This window comes from Taeniopygia guttata, chromosome 3 (genome assembly GCF_048771995.1).
Source record: "Taeniopygia guttata chromosome 3, bTaeGut7.mat, whole genome shotgun sequence".
NCBI lineage: Eukaryota > Metazoa > Chordata > Aves > Passeriformes > Estrildidae > Taeniopygia > Taeniopygia guttata.
In genome coordinates this window covers 88,967,258-88,989,019 of record NC_133027.1, presented here as the reverse complement: position 1 = coordinate 88,989,019, position 21,762 = coordinate 88,967,258, and the positions used below count along the sequence as shown (strand labels likewise).

Below are 21,762 nucleotides of genomic sequence, written 5' to 3'. Positions count from 1 at the left end.
GAAGGATCTTCAAAAGTTCATTACAGCCGTGCTGGGCCTCTTCAGTAGAGGCAAAAAGGGAAATGTTCTGTTTCATGGTGGCTTTGAACCGAATCTTATCCTTAGTGAGTGTCCAGAGCGGAAAGATGCAAAAGTCTCTCTTAATGTATTTCAATGAGGCAGGCGAGTTTTGTAGGCACCCTCCAAAGCCAATTGGGAGGAGGTCAGAATTTGCTTTTGGAGATCCCTGTCTCCCTTTATTGACTGCAGAGGAAACCCAGCACAACTCATCTCCTATTTAGACACCTTGAATAAGAACCTAAAGCCATGGAGAAGGGTCAGGATCCTGCAGGAAAAGCCACAAAACAGGAGCAGGTCTCTGGCAGCCCTCCCACACAAGATGGAGCTCAGTGCATGAGCACGGAGCCGCCTATGTTTCAGTTCCATGTGTGCGAGAAAGAATAACATCCCTGCCCCAATTCACAAGGTCACAATAAACACATTAATGATTATTATGCCCCCTGAAAATATGGTAATGAAGTCTGTAAGTATGATCACCACCATTAGAAATGTTTCTGTGCATTGAGTTCCACTTACCAGCTCTCTCTGTTGTGCAGAACTTCCTTGGGCAGGGATCCTGTGGCAGAACCTGGAGTGACCCTTGGCCTGTGCCCACCAGAGGCTTTGGAGCATCTGTGAGCAAGGGCTGGGCTGGTGCCCCTCCAGGGACACAGATGTGACTCTGCTTGGCAGGGTGTCCGCAGAGGATGGTGGCAGATGCTCCTGGTTTATTTTTTTAATTACATTTCACATGCTCTGTGATTTTTCAGTTTCTTCAACTGCTAAATTCCATTACCACCTCCATTGCCCAACCAGGCCCCTTGGCACAGCAAATACAACTTCCAAAGGAGACCCAAGGGACACCAACCCCAACGTGCAAACGTCTTTGGTGGTGACCCTGCAGCATCCCCTGCCCAGCTGCAGCAGATCAGCACAAGCAGGAATGCAGAGCCTGCTCTCCAGCCCCAGGAAACAATTCCTTAAAAGCCTTACAAGGTGACATTTTCCAACTCTCTCCCTGCACCACATCACATAAGGAGGATGCTGCACCCCATGGCATCACTTTTCCTCATCAAGCATTTAACAGCAAAAATACTGGCATTTAAATTCTTGAAAAATTATCATTTTAGTTAACTCTGAGATAGAGCAGGGACTTAGAAAGGTCTCCCTTCTTAAGAATCCCTTCTCTGATTTGAGCTTGAAGCTGAAATCAGTGAAGCTGTGGAGTGCACTGACGGGAAACTGAGAAAAATAAGGAAAATGGCAACTATTGGACTAGTCCTTACTCATGATTAAAAAATCAGGCACACAAAATTGGTGAAAAATAACTGGTTTACAGCTAAAAGCACAGAGGAAATCTTGACTGGGGGCAAAATAATAATATCAACATTACCTTAGAAATGCCTCAGCTCAGTCCTTCAGTCCCAAGATCTCTTCAAAGCAGCTGGTTCAGGCTCTAGAAATTACAATAATAAAAGAATATAATTAAGACAGAAAATATTATAATAATAATTCTGGAAGATCTTATTAAAAGAGTTAATAAAAGATGCTTTTCTCCTTCCTGCGGCCCCACACCTGCCCAAGAAAAGGGGAGGGAGCTGCAGGATGGACACCTGGACATTTGGAGAGCCCTGAACACAGCAGCAGAGGGGCATGGTTGGCTCACCAGGAGATAATTTCTGCTTCCCTCTCCTCCCTAAATGTGATGAAATATAAATTATTAAAAAATTAGAGGCATTTAGAGTAACAGCCCTCCAAATGCACAGTATTTATTCCATCTTTCATTGCCCACAGTTTATGGTATTGTCTGGCTTTGGGTGTGCTTTGCTATTTTTTTCCCCTCCTCAGTTTACTCAGTATAAGGCTCACACTGATCTCATCAATAAGAAATGAATTTTGGTAACTTTCAAAAGCACTATATTATTTTTCCTTTTATTTGTAGTGAGTTTTTCTTCTCTCAGTGGTATTACTGCAATAAGTCAGTCATTATTTCTTTATGTTTTCCCTCCTTTCTTTAGTATTTCATTTCCCTTTACAGCACATCTCGTGATCACAAAGAAAACAGAGACACTTATTTCTTTTAACAGTTGAAATTGCTGCAAGTGATTTAACTGTCATTTAATCTGATTCCTCTCTTCTGTCTGTGGAGAAATATGTTTAATGTACTGGAAATTATGTTAATAAGAAAAAGCATTATCTCATTTAATGAAATAAATATACAAATATTTCAAAATAAAATAAAGAGGCAATCTTCACTGAGGAAAAAATGTCTCTTATGGTTTGCATAAAATAAACAAATGAGAAAAATTAATGAATACATTGAAATATACTGACAAAAATTATGCCTAAACTCAAAAGGGAAAAAAAAAGAGAAGGTGACTGAATTGCATCTCACCTAATCAGATGCTTTTTGAGACAACACAGAAGGAAGCTCAAAGGATCACAGTAAAAATTATTTTTTTAAATGATGTTTTTACCCTAGGCTACACTTTTCTCCCCTCCTTTTAAAATTCCTCTGTTTTCCTGCCTTTTTTGGTTGCTGCTTTATTTTCTTCAATTGGCATCAAAATAATATTTATTGTTTAATGACTGCAATTGCTTCATCCTTTAATTATCTTTGATCCTGTGCCACAAAATGTATTTAATTTATGGCAAAGAACTTTGAGCCCTTCTGATTTAGTTAATTGTAACAATCAATAACACTGTTTCTAAGCTTTTCCATTCTGAAGGATGTAAATAGCATGCACTAAGGTTAAACAAATATTGTTAGTGGGGAGAGAAAAACTTGTAGCAATTATGTAATAAAAGCATGACCACTGCAATAGAAACACATAATTAGTGATTTAATTACAGACATCAAAACAAAATAAAGATGTCAATAAAAAAAAAAAATCCTGTGACAAACTAATTCAATTTCCCTGTTCTGCAATCCTAGATCTTCATGTATTTCATTCAGTTTTCTTGTTTTCCAGAAATGAAGAGCTCAAAACCCAAAGAAGAGACTCGGTGCCATCCGTTTGGGTGTGACTGTGGCAAGAATTTGATGAATTCCTGGGATTACTTTCTCACTGGCAGAATCAGTGCTTTCATTGCATCCCACAGTGGATTTTTTTTAACTCCCCTTTCAAAGGGCCCAGCAGTGCTGAGTGTGCCGTGGTGCCAATTCCTTTGGGGAGCTGCAGTCACTTGTGTCACGAACCTTCTCAAGGCATTTTCTAAGTGCACCCATTTCTGTCTCTGCTTCCCCACTCCTCACAAAGTGCTGTGGATCATAATAGCTCCGGCTCAGCCACTTCTGCTACCCGGAATAACCAGCCAGAGTGTGATGTGAAGAGATCTCAAGTGGCTTTCTCACTTGAAATCCAGACTTTTACTTTCCTGCAGTTTTTCTTTCAGTTTATGGGCTTGCGAGTGGGAATTTGAGGAGGACAGAAGTTGTGCAGTGAATTATTTGGGTCAGTATTAAACAGGTCACCTTTTCATTTTTAAAAAGTACCTAAAAATCCTTACAGTGAAGTTCTAAACCCACAGAAGTCAGAAACAAAACTCCCAGCAGCTTCAGTGGGGATTTCAACCTGTGCTTCCTGCAAGACGCAAGGGGCACACTACAAATCCAGATTCACCACTCCTGACAGAAATCTTCCATCTTGAGGGCCTGCACCTGATTCATCTGAATTGGAGGCTTAAGCTGCTTTTAACTATTTCATGAGATACAAAACAAATCCTAGAAAATGGTTGCTCTGAAGTGCAGCTTATCATTCATGTAAAATAATAATCCATTTAAATAAATTTAGAATCACTATTTTCTATACACATATATAAAACCCCCAGACTCTGTACAAACACCAGAATTTGTTCTTAATTATGTACTTTCTTTTTCTGCTAAATTTCAGTTCTACAGAAAACATTCCCTACAGTTTTTGTGATCAGTCAGGAGAGAATAACCCTTCATAGTCACAGGTTTATATTTCTAATTCAAGGTTTACCAGTATTTAAAAACAAAATGCTAAACACCATTGTAGTTCATTTATTACTAGAGTGAAGAGTGGTCAGCAGTAGAAATTACTTAGGAAATTATTCTCCTGTAGGAAAAAAATATGGCACTGTTAATATGCAGAAATGATTTCAAAGTGCTCTGGGTTGGACCCACAAATGTCCAGCCTCCAAAGCCCTCTGGGTTAGACCCAAAAATGTGGCTCTAGGTTATACACATAAAGCAAAGTAAAAAAATTATACAATCTGATATATTCCTCTTGCAATACTTAAGGGAGCTGGATCAAAAGAGTGGAAGCATTGACATTTTTTATTTCAATTTCTTTTGAGCGATCAAAAGACTATTGACATGAACAAACCATCCTGTCAAGTTACAAAGAAAGAACCCTAAAATCTCTTTTAAAAAAGGTGTCTGTTTTTAAACTTGCACCTAAAAAAAAATCTGTAAGCTCTGCCTGATACAAACCTGAAGGTTTTCTCATTCAAGATCTTGAAAGACAGACATCCTTTTTTCAAAGTATACTTGTACAGCTTAATGTTTTTAAGCGAAATTGAGTAAATCAAAGTTCTTAAAAGCAACACCTTCTTTTGCCTTCTTTGTCACTTTTACAATTTCTAATCCTTTTCTTGACAGTAAAAAAAACAATGGATGGAGACAGCAAAGCTACTTAAGGTGGTATTCAGCAATACATTTGACTTCAATGATTTTTTTTTCACTGAACACACTTGATATCCTGAATTTCAGCCATCTTGCACATTTAGCTTTTCTTGTTTCAAGGCTAAATCTGGATTAAATCAATCCCAGGACTTGTTCCTTACATGTGCAGAGGAGATCTACAAATAGAGCCCTTTTCCACCCTGTGCTGTGAATAAAAATAAAATCCCTTCTCTGTGGGTACATCTTCCACCATATTTTGGGGTCTATAAACTTGTCAAGTAAAAGGATAGCACAGACAGATCCTCACAAGCATATCTCCAACTCGGCTAATCTTCCAGCCCATCACAGGGTTGAAGACATGGATGCCATGACCAATATCTATGTGGCATCTGCAGAGAAGTGAGCTCCTGCTCCTCTGCAATCCTGAGGGAGCACTTCCCACTGCACAGCCTCTGCAGAAATTCACTGATCCCACTGAACTCTATGGCCAGGGCCACAAAGATTCAATGCCTGTTGCCAGAGGCAAAGGGGAAGCTGCTGGTGCATCTTCCAGACCTTTTGGCTGCCATGGATTGAAGACATTCCTGCAACACCCTCTGCAGCATCACTGCGGAGCTTGGAAGCTGAAAGGAAAAGCTAACAGTGTCCTATATACTTCCGAAGTTCCTCCTGCCTTTTCCATGTCATTCCTTTAGACTATTATTGGTCTTTTTAAACATATTTGAATTTATTTGATTTTTGCATTTTCTCCCTCTGCTCCTGTAATGGAAGGAATTAATTGATAAACCTTTGAAGAGCTCTCTTTCCCACAATGCAATTGGCCGTTTTTGCCTCAAAATAGGAGTCAGACTTCACCAGTCTGAACCTCAGGATGTGCATAAATACTGAATCTAGAAAAATCAAGTAGGTGCTTGAAACCACAAAATAGAAATGCATCTCTTTGAACAGAAATGCAGGATTTCAGTGCCAAACAGTGAATGGATGCACATCTTCACCCAACCCTTTTATTTGGTTTTGTGTTTGTATTTCTTGAAGCACATATTTTTGCAACCTACATTGTATCATTTCCATCCACTCCACAGGAACACATCATTAATGCAGCAATACTGAAACACTGAAAATACATTGGAAATATCTGAACTAAAGAGAATTTAGAAACAGGAGGAAGAGTAAGTATATGTGGTGCTTTAGTTTTGCAGACCCATTTTGGCTTTGTTATGCCGACTGCAAATCTTCCTCCATTTGATTTACATCAAAGACAGCATTTTTAAACCAACTCCACAGAACTAAAGTAGGAAGTTGTGCCAAGTACTTTATATTTAAATTCCTACCCTTGTTTGTCAATAGTGACAATTGATAGCAGACGTCTCAAAACCTCCATCATCCTTGATACTGATTTGAAACGATCTTGATATCTGACTATCAAACTTCTATAAAAAGCATTCTCAAAGATTTGAGAGTGAAAGCAAATGCAAGACACAGCCTTCAACCAGTTGAGACCATTGACAAAAGTATGGCCTCTATGAGCAAGCTATTTGTTATTTGCTGCAGAATTCCACACTGATTTATTAAATTGTGACAACTTCAGCACAAGCTATGGTACACCTCTATAAATATATAAATGAATAAATATGGGGGGGTTCCCCTTAAAGTGAGGCTTTGTGCTTTCTTGTTTTCCATGGAAGCTGCTTGTGGTCACATTGAAATTACTGGGGCCTTCACACTTCATCCTTCAAACTTCTGGGTTTGTCTTGCGGCAGTTGCAAGGGCAGCCAGCATGTCTGTGTGATTCAGCACTGACAAGTGGAGCTGTAGACACCTCATCATCCCCCAGGAATGTCCCCCGTAAGTGAAACCAGAAGAAACTCTCCACAGCCTATTCAGCCCCAAACCTACCACTACATGAGCAAGACAGATGCTCTCAACGTGAGTAACGACAGAGTTCTTGTTCTGCCAAATGAGCCTTTGTCCTTCCTTATCATTCCAACAAGTCAACCTGGGAAACCATCTGCAAAGCTGAGAACAAGCAGCGTTTTTTTTTTTTGTGAAATATGTTAAAAATCACTTCCTCGCAGCTTTGGAAGGAACTAGACATATTTATCACAGTGCTTTCCAGGTAGCCCTTTTTAGGGATCTACACTTGTGCTTTTCACTTAGACTTTTCAGGCCACAAAAACAGCCATAACATCTAAATTTAGGGAAGCTGTCAGACATGGAAGTCTGGAGACTTGTAAACGTCCCTGTTTCCCGGTTTGCATGAAACTCAGAGTCCCCTGCTTCTCGTCCTCATGGAAATAACAAGCAGATACATTTCTTTGTGCTGTCTTCAGCACATCTACACCTGAACATTCCTCGCTGCAACCCAATGAAAAAGTGCTAACAAATACAATTAAATGTTTTTAGACTCCAAGCACTGTTCAGTACCAGTCCCAGCCAAGCAGTACAGAAAGGTTAAGAAAGATTTTTGCCCTTAGCATTATTTTTTGCCCTTTTTTAGCTGACTTTCATAGGATACACAGTCCATTGTTGGCTGATAAAATTAGAACATCAGAGATAGCCTAACTAGAATGCAATTTACCACTGTAGTATTCCAGTATATAGAATTTCTATTCCTTAAATAAACATATTTCTTTAAAGTGTCAACACAACCAAGAAATCTGATCTCCTAGACAATATTCCAGGCTTGATGTATTTTTATGGCTCCCCAGTAATGAAGTTTTAACTCTTGATATATTCCTGCTATTTAACTGCCATTTCAACAAAACTAAAATGATCCATTTCTGAAGTTGGCTCAGGCAGAGTCCTGACATTGTGCAAAGGACTGTGCCCAGGTGCTCTCCCTGGAAGCTCCCACCATAATGCTTCACTGACAGGGGAAAGGAGATGGAAGAATAAAGAACATATTTAAATGCATAACACAATCGAGGCCATAAATTTGTTCTACACCAGTTGCACGTGTAAATAAGGGGCAGTGAGTAACTTTTTTTCCTGTATTTGCAGTTTGTGGATGAGTGCCGGTCCTCTGTAAAGCTCCCATATGGTGGGAACGGCACTGCTCTGTCATACTGCAGCAAGTCCCCCTCCTAGCCATTCCAGATTTAACCATGATAACTTCTATTCAAAGTTACCACTGCAGAAAGATATTTGAATGAACAACTTCTACCACATTTATACTTGTCATCTGGGATTAGCTAATCCCACATCAACTCTGTACATAATATATAATTGCATATCAACAATATCAGCCTGGAAATGTGTCTCACTTCTTCCAGCAGTTTCCCAAGTTAAGCATTTCTGTCCTGCTAATGAACCCTTTGTTCCACTGAATATGATTCTGCCAGGAATTTAATGCATGTAAATGTAATGACATAAGAGCATTACATAACCACTCTCCTACAGGAGTTGATACAGTACAGAATATAATGAAGCCAGACTATAAATGATGCATAGACCTGCAAGGGAAAAGGAGCCTTTTTTCATTTAGTGAATCTCTATAAATAACAACATGGCAAGAAATGGTTTCAAGTGCTTCAAAATGTTTGGGGAAAGGGATCAAACGATGTGTTGCTGAATTGTTAAATAGAAAGGAGAAAGGAAGCTAAAAGATTAGAAGGTACTTCCGACTTTCTAAGAATTTTAAAGTGAAAAGCTGTAACAAAAATCTAGAAAAATATCTACATTCACCCATCCTACATTAGAGAATGTTCTCACTATTTATTCCCTTACATTTTGGAATCAAAGGCACCTGCAGCAGGAATTCAAACATCCAAGACCAGGTTCTGAAGCTGTTCCCCTCAGAACACTTCCTTTTACATCAGCTGGCTCAGTAGACTCACACCAGGTAAATATTACCTTCTACAAGGGAGGAAAGAAACAACTCTTGTGGCTTTTTAATGCTCCAAATACAGGAAACTCAGCAATCTTTATAGAATAACATCTGAAATAGATATAATAGAATATAAATATATATAAAAATTATATATATTTGCTTATATTTATAGAATAGATCTTTATGGAATAACATCTGAATGAAATTCTTCCCTCTTTGTCCTTCTCCTTTCCTCCCTTTCACTGCACAGCTACCTTGAAAAAAGCAAATAAAAGGTAAAGCTGCACCCAGCCATGAGCTGTATCAACAGCTTGGGAAACAACTGTCCTCCAAACAAAGAGCCCATTTGTTTGCATTTAGAGAAGTGATTCACTTACATAAGTCCTGACTTTATCTAAGATGAGGCTGTAATTCCAAGTGCACTTCCTCAAACATTTTGTGCCTGGGTTATTTATGTTATCCTGAGTAAGAAGTGCTCCTCTTGTTGCATGTATAAATAAAATAGTGTATAAGCAGACGCTGAAGTGTCTCTATTTTGCATACAACCTCCTCCCTATTTTCCCGACTTTGTGTTTGACAGAAGGAATTTCACCTCTGCCCACTCCTTCTCAGGCTGGTATCAGTGAACTCAAGGCAAGGAATCCACAGCTGCTGACATAAATTGAATTATATTACAGAAATTCTTTCTGAATTTTGAATTTCTTATAATTTTCTGCAGGATGATGCAAAGCATATTTCTGAGTATCAGCAAAAAAAAAAAAAAATTATATAAAAGACGCTTCACTTTTTTCCTTTTTTATTTAGCCAGAATTTAAGCTCAACTTTTGAAATCTTTGAACATGACAAGCCAAAACCCTGGAAATAAGGTTTGCAGAAAAAGTCCGGCTGTATCACAAATTAAACCAAACTAGAGCAACATTAAGGTGTCATTTAAGACCTCCAAAGTGAGGGAGTTCAGACTGTAGACTCTTACTTTGTGAGAAAGGTGTGTTAGTACAATCATTACTCTTTTTTTTTCTCCAAAAGCATTTGAGAAAAGAAGCAAATAACGTCATGGAAGTTCTGTTTGGAATATAGAGACAGCACAAACTAATTTGTCATACAACCTGATAAACTTTGCACAGCATTTGAAAGGGAAGGAAAGGAAACAAGTCACCAAACTCTTGGGATCCATGTATAAATTTGACTTTTTTCACGCATATTTCATTGCCATGTAACTCTTCCCTCAGTTCAGACTTTGTAATGTACTGCTAAAAAGTGCAGTATAGATTTTCAGATGCACAGCACTGTACATGTCAATTTTAGAAGCATTTGTATGCAGGTACCCACCTGCACGTTTTAGGAGCTGCTCACAGGTCCTCTCATTGGCACATTTTAGGCACTGGGAACGATTCCTGCGGGTCCATTCACACAACAGATTGAGGCTTTTTTCAGAGGAACTCTTTCCAAATTACACACAAGACACCATCTCATCAGCCCCCAGGGTAGATTCCACTTGGGCCACAGGTATTTACAGCTCTTTGAGGTAATGAATACCAAATCAAACCCCATTTGCACCACGGGCTGAGGTCATGCAGTTCTGATCCTGATAAAATACATAATGTCTGGTATAAGTAATTATTTTGTTGATTTTATACCTTAGCCCATTTTGCTTGTACATACAGTGTTAAAAGCTAATATATTATTCAATAGCTATAAAGGGCCTTTTTTCTGGTCTTTTCAGTGGTGTTATTGTCTTTCACATCCTTTCAGAGCATTAAGATGTCACAGAACTTTGCAACAATTTACTGCTCACACCAACGTGCACTTCACTAATATCATCTGGATGAGGAAGTGTGCTGGCAATACTTTATTAAAATACAGGCTTTAAGAGCCTGCCAAAAATGTGGCTAAAACACCAACTGCAATCAGGGGAGGGACAGAATGACTGGGTACAAAATGGTTTGGTACAAAATTTCCAGGTATGTTATTTTGGAAGTAAGAAACAGTCAGTAATATATCATAATAAAAATATAGATTTTATATGTTTACTGTCTAGTCCAAATGAATCATGTAAAAAACAAAGTAAAAATTCCTTGTTATAGGTGGGTTTGAGTGTTCTTAATATAGGGAGAAAACCAGGGGTGCAGCAGCACAGGCTGGGAGGCTTGTGATTGGCAATCCTTGTTTCTTCTCCAACAAAAATAGCAACACCCTAATGCTAGGCCTCCCTTTAAGAAAATGACAAGAATATTCTCTACCCTATGGAATGTTTGCATCAATCATGTACCTGTGGCTCTCACAGTGAGCTGGACTATTACAAGATTGATGATAAGCTCAAACACAATACTTGACCTAAATACATTATGTAGCAGTGGATGCCTGCTAAGTAGGTCAGCAGGGGCTCTTAAAAGTTATGCAAAACTTCTTGCTGCCACACAGACGGCATGTCATGAGTCAAGAGGGATGAGAATCAATTTTATAGGCTGCAGGAAATCTCTTCTCATCATATGAAAATCGGTTTCGCCATACTTAAAATGTCTTAAATACTGGGATATGCTGCTTGTCACATGTCCTTAGGTCTCTGAGTGAAATACAAGTGAGGTGGGCAGCCTGTGAGAAGCCTGAGGATGATCTGGAGGTTCACATACATGGCAGATTCCTCTTTGAAAATAATGGTTCAAATAAATATTTTCCATTCTCACAGTCAAACAAACTGTGATTTATGGGATGCATCGGACAAGCTTGTCAAGCCAAGAAAGTCTGTATTTAGGAGTGATTAATCAGAGATAGCTATATTACCGTGTCTGGATCTTGGAAGCTCTTCAGCAGCATGGTGGAGAGAGGACAAGTGTCTGGGGACTTGCCTGGCGCGGTCCCCACATGTGAGGAGTTTGGCCACGCAGCAGGACACAGATTGCACCTGCCAAAAACAGCTGGGAACTGCTTCCCCATCCCTTTCTACACACTTTGAGCACTAGGGACTGGACAGGCTTTGGAAAAGTTAAGAACAAAATGATCCTTTCTGACTACAAAGCCACTGAGGTCCACTCTGCATTGAGCCATCAGCCACCTGGATGCTCATGCACAACTGAGTCTCTAAAGGAGGCAAGTCCAGCCTGATTCAAGTGGCTCATGTTACGTGACTTGAAACCTTTGCAATCTCTAAACTGAGCTGAATGTCTGGCTTTTACCAACTGGGTACCTCTTACAGCAATAACTGAGCAAACCATTACTGCCTCAAAAGAGACCACACTGGGCCCACCCTCCAAATGTGTAAGAAAAGCCAAAAACCAGAGGATTTTCATGGTTCAAAGCCTTGCCCTGTCACCCTGTCAGTCATTTCCCCTGTACACAGGAACAGGCATATCCATGATGGTGTGGTGGCACTGCTGAGTGCTACATGGAACCTCCTTCCTACAAAGAAGCCTCTTGTGTTAGAAGTGAGGACTTGCACATCACTTACTCTCTGCACTTCCTCTGCCCACACTCAGCGACTCACTGACAAATGTCAATAAAAAACCCCCAGGCTATTCACCAGTTACAAGAATGTACCAAGGAAAAAAAAAATCAGTGATAAAAGCAAGTTATTTTTTTGCGGAGAGAGAGGAAATAGGTGTAGAAGTGTGCATTGGAAAAGCAAGTCTCATGAAGTCATCCCACCAGCCTCACACTAATGTGGCTCATGTATGCAAGTTGCATATTTTAGTTAGCATTTAACTCAGAAGCTTCTCCTTTGAGACGAGTGATTATTTTCTTTTCCTGTCTGACCTAGTGAATACTGCAGTGCTCCACGATACTGTATTTGTGCCCTGCAGGCAGCAATGTCCCACCAACTTTCCACCAAATGCTCATAACACAAGGCAGAATGACACCAAAAAAATGAGGAGTATTATTTTGCATACTGCAAACAAATACATGCTATTGTGTTTCTTCTTTTATTGTTTTGTTATTTCATCATTATTCACCACAGTTCTTGCCTTCATTTGCAGAGTTTGGGTTTTAATGTAATGGCCATTCAATAAAAATGTTGCTTTTAAGGGTTTGCTTATCATCCCATTTTCTCTTCAACCCTTCAGCAACCATATGGCAAGCAATCAGGTCTGCAATCACTAGGTCCATATTATGTAGAGCATGATTTCAGCATTATGCTATTACCCATCTGTTTCTGTAGAAAAAGACATGAACCCTTGTATAAGAGGTCAGTGGTTTCATTGCACACCGTATTCCAGAAATCCATCTCTGTTCACTTGAGATCACTTTCATGATTTACTGTAGTCTTTTAGGCAAGGCTCTATTTATTCCCCCCCCCCTTTTTTTTAAATACAGACAATCAGCACAATTTGTCTGACTGTTGTTTAAAAATATTTGTAACTGCCATTGGATGCACTTATGCTCTCTTAGTTAAAGATGCTCTCCTGAGATGATGCCATTTTCTTAAATAAGAGACAAAAAAAGAGAGTGGAAGGTTCACCTATTTACATTTGTTTAAGATTATTCCAGGAATAATGAGGTTTGCTGTTCAGTTAGGAGCTAGAAGGAATTCTCTTTTGCATTGTTTCTTTGGTTCAGCAATACACAAGGAGGTATTTGACTTTCTGTAGCTGAGGAATGCACCATAAAAGTACAGACAGAATGGAAATGTCAGTTTTTAATTTGACCTAATCCCCGGATTCTGCCCACAATAAAGACAAATCAAGGGACTTCAACTGCAGCCTATCAAGCTAAGGAAAGGAAAAAATAAAAAAAAAAGAAAAAAGAAAAATTGTCTCATGCCAAGAAACTTCACTGCAGGCCACTCTGTTAACCACAGCACGTAACCGGACACTTGGGTTCCCTGCTGCCCTATCGCCAAAAAGTCTCTGCCATGATAAAGAAATACAAAAAACATGTCCAAAAATAAATTCAGCATTCCTTAAGTGTCACACTATTCACTGCTTGTACAACATATTTAGCAGGATAGCTATGCTTGACTAGAGAAACACAATGGAATTCTCTTTAACAACCTCTTTTAAGTAAACCACAAGCTTGACCTAAAACAAAAATAAATAAAAATTTCTACATGCAAGCCATTCAACAGCACAAAAGTGGTTTTTTATCCAAATTATTTTGTAACAGCAGATTTGTCAGACATTTCCCATACTCAGAGCTCATAGGAAAAAAAAATTAAACAAAAAAGTTCAAATTCAAATAATTTGAAAACACAAACAGAACAGAGACACAGGGTATGGTACCCAGAAAGAAGGCAAGAATAGAGTCTAGGGATGGGACCGAGGGCTCAAAGGGAAAGGTTACAGGGATGTTAAATCCCCAGAGCAGCTTGAGAGAGAAAAGAATGGATGAGATTGCTAAGATGTTCTTGTTGGCTACTGCAAACTTCTCAGAAGTTAATTATTTTGTTGAAGGAAGCTAAAACAAAGAAACTAATTTGGTAAAGTTGGACTTAAAATGGAAAGAGAAAGCAATAGAAGGTTCCAAAACATCTGTGGTTCATTATGGGTAGCAGAAGCAACTGAAAGAAATTAATTCCTAAGTTTCCTTTGCAGAAGCAAGTCCTTAAGGCTAAAACTCAAGCTGCACAGTGAAAGGAAACATTGCATCTTTACCAAGGAGAGCCTCTAGACCATGCTGGGGTACAAAAAACAACCCATATCTGTGCAGTGGCTTCTTCTCAATTACAGAGTTTAAAAAAAGTAGAATAGATCTGCAGAATAGCTCTTGGCCAAAATTCAACAAAGCTCATTTAATTCCTGAAGCAGCCTGGATGTGGCAGGCTCATGGAAGCTTGATCCACTAATGGGAGAATTAGGCTTTTAGAATGTATGCTTAAGTATCAAATGCTGAGAGTAATTTCAATAATAAAATCATTAAAGAAATGATACATGGACATATTAGGTCGATTAGGTAGACGCAGGCAGACAGATTAGATGGGATGACCACAAAGAATAAAGTAAACATGAAACAGAGAAATGTAAGGGGCAGAAAATTGAATCTAAAAGAATATTATAGATATATGAACTTGGCAAATAACTGAAGTGATTCTCCTGAAGAAAGAAATATTAAGCTGGTCAAATAAAAGCTGGTAACTCACTTTTCCCTTTTACTTTAATCTCTGACTTTATATGGTGTAAACACTACAAAAATTAGGGAAAACCAAGTGTTCAGAATGTAACTATGGAAATTACAGGCTGACAACCATCAATTACAGAATAAATGCTGTTCAAAAGCAGATGTAATAATAGCTGGCAAGAAACATTAATACAGTTTGACCTACAGTTTTATTTACTTCTTTCAGGCAACCTGAAAGTCAGGGTGCTTACATAAACAATGCTTAATGCTTTGAACTTCAATATAACACAGCAAGAGTTAATTAAAATGATACAATCAAGGCATATCTCTTTCAGTATAATAGACAGAACAATAAAGGGAGACTGTTTATTATAGATTCTAATAATTATTCACAAAAAGTATACAGTGAAAGACTAAGCTTTAATTTTAAAGATAACTTCTTGAGCTGAAAAATCTTGCTTTGATGTTTGCTAGCTGCTGAAATTCACGCATTTGGGAGCAAAGGCCTTGGCAAATAAACCTTTAATACACACGGATGAAAAGCTATTTTCAATAACATTAATGTTTAACGCAAACTGCTAAAAGCAAGAAAATTCAAAGTTAAGGCTGACAACTCCATTTTTAGCTTAGAGATCAGAGTTTAAAAGCTCCAGCATCTTATGCCAGAACTGTTGTAAGATTGCATTCAGAATATCTCAGCTTTTGTTTCATTTTCCATTCTCTGATTCTTTCCATTAACATGCAGGCTTGGAGGGTTTTGTTCTATTTTAGCTTGTTGTTGTTTTGATGGGATCGCCTTTGTTCTTTCCATTATCCAAAAGCCATCAACAGAAGGAACAGAAGTAGCTCCTGTTATGAAACCTCCTGTTGTTAAGTCATCCATCCACCCTTCCAACTGCAGCCACTGTTGCCTCAAGCTCTCCCTTCAGCAAGGTAGGAGTCAGGAAACTCGAGAATTTCTGACAAACCAAAGTGTTGTGAGGTACAGAGCATCTCCAGGAATATTCTCCCATATGGAGCCAGGTTCATGTCCAGCTTAATCAAACCAAAATCCCACATCTGCTTGTCAACAAAGGTGGCCAAGCAAGGGAAATTATATTCTAAGTTTAAAAGTTTGAGCTTTTCCATTTTGGTTGGGATGTTATTTTGTCTTTTTTTTTTCCTTGGGAGTAGTAGATATTATCTTTGACTGAATTCATCTGAAACAAACAAAGCTGCCTTCATCAGCTAAGAAATATTGGATCCACAGACTCTTGTCCCCCATTTGCGCTTTTCTTTTTCTTCATGTCACATCTATCTGACATGAGAGAAGAGAAAAAAAAATAAACCCAAGCATTTATTTTAATTTCTTCTTTTTCTGTTCAAGATATTGAGTTAAAATCTAAAATGCTTATTCAAATTAAATTCCTAAAAATACTGAAGGCTTACTTCTAATTGAAAATATGATTTGAATAAAACTAGTCTGTGAGCTGGTTAGTCTGCCTTGGATGTTTTCTCACAAATTCCTTTTTCTAAGATAGTAGCACATTGCTGTGCCCTCTGTGCCAGACGAAGCCCTGGATGCACACAAGGCTCCTTTCACAGGTCTGACTTCTACTCTGAGCAGCAGCTCTGCTGCAGCTCTTCCAGTGATCAGTGTCACAATACCTGGACAGCTCTCACTGCCCTGTTTTTTCACAATCTTTACTTTAAAAAAAAAAAAAAAATTCTAGATTTTTCAAGTTAGAAGTGAGTTTTTAGCTTTTACAGTCACAGAGAAGATTTGCATCTGTGACCTTAACACAATCTTTAGGGTTGGCCAACAGAAAGCAAATGAAAAGCCAAAGATAGTGTAATTTCATGATTATGGCAGTTTTAGCACATGAGATTGATGGGAATTTCCTGAATGGAATATCCCTTTGGCCAGGTCAGTTGTCCCAGCCACACTCCCTCATGGCTCCCTCACTGCCAGAGCATGGGAAATTCAACAGTCCTTGATTTAGGGTGATCTCAGCAACAACTAAAGCATCCCTGTGCCATCAATGTCATTCTCATCCTAAATCCAACCACAGCACTGCACCAGTTACTGGGAAGAAAATTAACTCTGTCCCAGACAAAAGCAGGACAAAAGATAAGACTTACTTTAACTTTATCAAATAGGACTAAATTTGCCAAGAGTTCTAAAAGAAGTGGGAAATGCTCTTTGTTAAGGAGACACACCTGATCGCTGTCCCACAGAATTCAGAAATCAGCAGAAGATTCCGTGTACGTCCCAAAGCACTGGGACATGTAGCTCTGCTGGATGCAAATCACAGGCCACCCACTGCCACCTCCAGCAGCAAGTCCCATGCCACTCATTTCTGTTCTTGGTTTTAAGGCAGCGGTAACAACGCCCAGGACAGATCTGTATCCATGGCATGCACCCTAAAATAACTGCAGCACTACAGCTAATCCTTTCTTAATTATTGTTTTTTAAATGGGACAATTCTTCTGCTGTATATTCACAAGTGCAGCAACATGGCAGGGGAGTTGATGTGCAAAGACATGACTGGGTGTTATTCCCTACAAAAACAATTATCTGCTGGCTAATTTGGATCACTACATTGGTGTAAGTGCTGGAAATAGTTCAAATCAATTGTTACAATAATGTACCAACTCATGGAGAATTTAAGAAAAAATGGAATTCCAGGATGTGAAAAATTACTGAATTACAGTGCAATCTTTAGTGTTTTAATTGAGCAGCTTTCTCAGAATATGGGGGGAATGACTCATGCAGTTCCCCACCTCCACAAGCAATTTTTGCCAACCCATCTGCCACCCCAAATGTTTCGTCCAAAGCAACCCCATCAGTGGACTTCTGCTCCCTCTGCTGGATCTGCAAAAATAGGGATTAATAGACCCAAATCTGCTTCCTTGGGAGGCAAGGGCACGACTTCCATTGGGTTCAACAGAAGAATGATTCTGCCCTAGCACTGCCTCCAAAGTGGAGCTGACATCACTGCTAACACTGACTTGCAAATAAGTAGCCAATAAATAGCTGTAATACTTTTAAATAAAATTACTTTTAAACAAAACCTCCTAAGACCACGGAGGGATATCAGTTAAATACAAAAATGAGATTATAATTTTGGCGATGCTCTCTGAAGAGAAGTGTGACCAAAAGGCGATGTCAGCACCCATGTAAGTTTTCAGTGTTTCTTTCAACCTTTCCCAGTTGTTTCCTCCTAGCCCATGATCCTGCTGCAACGCAGAGTGATGGCTCATTGCCACATGTGATGGGGGACAAAGAAAACATTCTCACAGTGGACAATAAAGTTTTGCTTCTGCATTCCAAGTCAGAAACAAATAAATACTGAATTCCATTAAAACCTCTGTTCACGGGACTTCTCCTGTAGCCTCCACTACAGATGCTTTTAGTGTCTGACTGCTTAGAAATTACAAGTGTTGAACTGTTTAGTGACTCTCATCCTCCCATCAGTACACTGATCTGGTGATAAAATGCAAAGGGCTTGTGGTATTTGCATTTTTACTCAGTTTAGTCACAGATCACAAAATAAAATAGTAAATTGAGCTACCAGGCTTCCAATTTGCAGCAACCAAGCCTTCTAAATAATCATCTGTGCTTAAATACACAGAGCCCTTCAAATTTAATAATTTCTTTGTCAACTAAAACAAAAATTCCATCCCCCCCAAATGCTTCCACACAATGACTGCTGTAAAGAAATAAATCAAAGTGCAACATTTTCTCCTTAAACTCCAGATAATTACAAATATCCAGTGAACTGAAATGCTAAAATCACCCACAGTATTCCTCCTAAGCTGTCAAACACTGTTGCTCCAGTTTCATAAAAGAGAATTGAGAGCTGTTTTCTTGTAGAAAAGATCAGAAATCCTGCCATGGTACAGGTGCCTGTGAGCATTACCAGTGCCAGCAATTAGCATCATTACTGGCAGCATCTGAAAAGCAGCCAAATTCATGGAGACTGAACAAATCTCCCACTGCTCAGGTTATTCCTTGCAAGTCAGGGCTAAAGCACATCCGTGACTCTTTCAGGGGAAGCTGCAGTGCTCTTGTCACACCATTTATCTACTCACTTCCACAACTTGCTCTGAAAAATTCTGTTTCCCCCAAAATATGGGGACCTGGCACACAAAATGCCAGGTCTCTTTTTATCATAAATTATATTGCTAGATATATGCAGGAGAACTACTTCAGCACCACACAACTGTGGTTGTGTCAGAATTAGGTCACTCAGATGCTTAAGTTGTTATTGATGTAGCCCTGAATTGCTTCCTCCTGTAAATTTAGTTTGTACACTCAAACCATTTTTTGATAAACACAAGCATAAATCAACACAAATTCCAGGCAGGTTCTGTGATGTCTTACTTAGAATTTGTAATGTGCTAGGACAAATGTTACAGTTTCCCTTGACCTATTTTAAAAATATTTAAATGTTTAAAATATGATTCCTTTCATTCATATGCTAATGACTATAAATACTGCTTCAGCTGACACATTACAAAAGCCTAAATAGATTTCACCAGGACTTTACATATTCTTAGTAAATTAGGTATAACAGTTAGTAAATAGATGTGCTGAGGGCATTGTAAAGTTGCCAGTCAGCTGTGCAATAATAAAGGGACTATGCAGTCCTATTAAAAAAAAAAAAAAAAAAAAAAAAGACAAAGGTACCACAAGAGTCTAAAAAAATTTTTAAATAATAAAAACACTTATTAAAAAAAAATCACAGGAACTCTGTATTCTGCTGGGTACAGAAATCCTTTGGCGGGGATATATTTCCTGAATGTAGCAGAGAAATATTAAAGAGGAAAAAGTGTGAGGTTTCAGCTTTCCAGGCTTTGTTTCCATGTGTGTGATTTGTCTGTTGCCACTAGTGAAGGGGTGCAGGCACACGCTCCCTGCACATTTCAGCCTGATGCTAATCTCTCTCCACTCTGATATTTCCCAACAATAGTGGTCATCTAAATGCTGCTAATCCTTTTAGCATGCACTAATAATTATGCATTAGCACAAATAATATTAAAGCTTTTTTTCAAATAATTACATATATAATGGATGTGTCTTTAAAAAGTTGTTTACAGCTAATTAACCAATGAATAATTGGTTTCTCTTCCTGAAGCAGGAGAAAGCTTGTCTTGGAGTCACAGTTAAAAATGCTTTCTCTTTCCCTTCTTTAAAACAGTTTTACAGATGTTGTTAGCAATTAAAACTGTTAAAATGCTATTAAACCAAAATTTCTTTATTAAAGAGATTACTCAACCCAGCTGAATTGTTTTTTAAAGTACTGGATCATTTCAAATAATTTCCAATTTGAATGATCAGTGAATGGGCTGAACACACCAAGACCCTGTTCTGAACAGTTCAGATCCTTTAGTACCACAACACAGGCTGCTTGTTGCTATATGACTGGTTTAATTGTGGGCTATAATAAAGGTCATAATTAATATCCCAACACAGACACTAACAAACAATTTTAAATTGCCAGCATAATCAAATGATGCAAACATCTATGAGCTACAAAAGTTCATTGCCGCAACTGACAATTTCTTAATTGTATTCAGTCATTCATGGAAATTTTATTAACATCGAACTGATGTATCCTGCCCTTACTCTGTCACAACACCAGGGATCTAATTTCATTATTTTCCACAAGATTTGCTTGACTACTGCCATGATTCTAATATTGCTTTAGTCCAGATGTTTATGCTATTTAAATTAAGAAGAAAAGGCTTTTGGGTAAACACAATTAAAGAAGTTTTTTCTTTTTTTTTCCCTTTCCAAATTTAGTTTAAAAATCTTTTTTTAATTAATGAATATAGCTGCAAAGTAGATGGGTTTTTCCCCTTAATTTTTTATGCTCATTCCCCACTGTGTGTAACATACATCGAGTGTATGGCTCCAGCTATTTCTAAATATAACAACCTTTTAATTTTTCACTTACATTTGAGTGCTCATTAAAGTGAAAGATAGCAGGGCATGACAACTGCACTTTTCCTGCTTTTACTCTTAAATCAACCCCAAATATATTTTGAGCATAACAGAAACAGTTTAAATCTTTCTTCCTCCTCCCATGGTGTTACCCCCCTGAAGTGGATCTATGACTGAAGGATAAGCCATATTTCTGGTGCCTTAAGTGTTCAAAATTATTGTACAGCTCCAACTCTGTGTGACAGCAGAGGAATCTGCAGGGCTGGAACACTGGCATCCAAAGGATTTTGTTTCTGCTTTTTGATAAGACTTGAATACATTCATTTTCTTTTCCTGTTGGACAGCAGCAATTCATTCATATCAAATCTCTTTCATAGGAAACAATGCTCTGATGGCTAAAGTAGGATTTCCCCTCCTTTTGTCTGTTTTAAAGCAAGATGGGTTCCATATTAAAACATTAATTTTTGCATGAAAGAGCTAATAAACATATGCCAGGGAATGTTTTTTTAAAAGGCACAGCATTATTTTAGTTAGGTAAAAACATGTCCAAATAGTGAGCACACACTATTTACACCAGAGCTTTACACCAGAGCATTCCACCAGCTTTACGCACTAGAAGATTATTCCTAAGTGCAAAACTTGGTAACTTCACTGTGCAGAACACAGGCTTTCAAAAATAATAGTCATAGTCTTTCCAAAAACTGTCTTGAGACATTATTTTTGAGGAATCTGAGCAAGAATTTTCAAATCAGCATTTTGTCAACATTTGTAAAAAGCCTGAATAATGTGTGTGATTTGAGCCGACTGAAGATTCACACTGTGCTGTGCCAGACACTCATCAGATGCACTGAAAACTTCCTGCTGTAATTAGTTAGCAACTGCCTTTGTAATTCACCAGCACAAAGATATTTATAAATACCCGCAGTATTTGCTGTCCTTACCGAGAGGGGTATTTATTCTGTGTGCTGAAGAGGTCATTGCCACCTTTCCACTCTGCAAATCCCCCCCTCCCCAAAACTGTGTGTGAAGGGAGCCACAACACGACTGAGCCACGCTATTATTCTTTCTGTATATCCCACAAATGCCGCTCTCAGTCCATCACCCATGAAATGCCCATGTGCAAGAGCATTTGGGAAGCCAGAAGTCCGACTGGGTTGTTTTGGGGGCTGTTTTGTTTGGCTGAATGGAGGGCAGGGAACTCTCCGAGCCTCCGGGAGCCCGGCAGTGCCGCAGTGCCGCCAGCGGGGCGAGCTGCCCATGCTAATG

The 21,762-nt window shown here is 38.7% G+C and overlaps 1 long non-coding RNA gene across 8 annotated transcripts in view; it reads right to left on the bottom strand.

The window, feature by feature from the left end:
* Positions 1-21,762, bottom strand: part of LOC115494452 (uncharacterized) — a 443,660-nt gene that overhangs the window by 331,768 nt on the left and 90,130 nt on the right. For all 8 annotated transcript variants that reach the window (XR_012055209.1, XR_012055206.1, XR_012055204.1 and 5 more), the window contains exon 2: positions 1,433-1,495. This is a non-coding gene — a long non-coding RNA (uncharacterized lncRNA). The remainder of the gene's footprint in view (positions 1-1,432; positions 1,496-21,762) is intronic.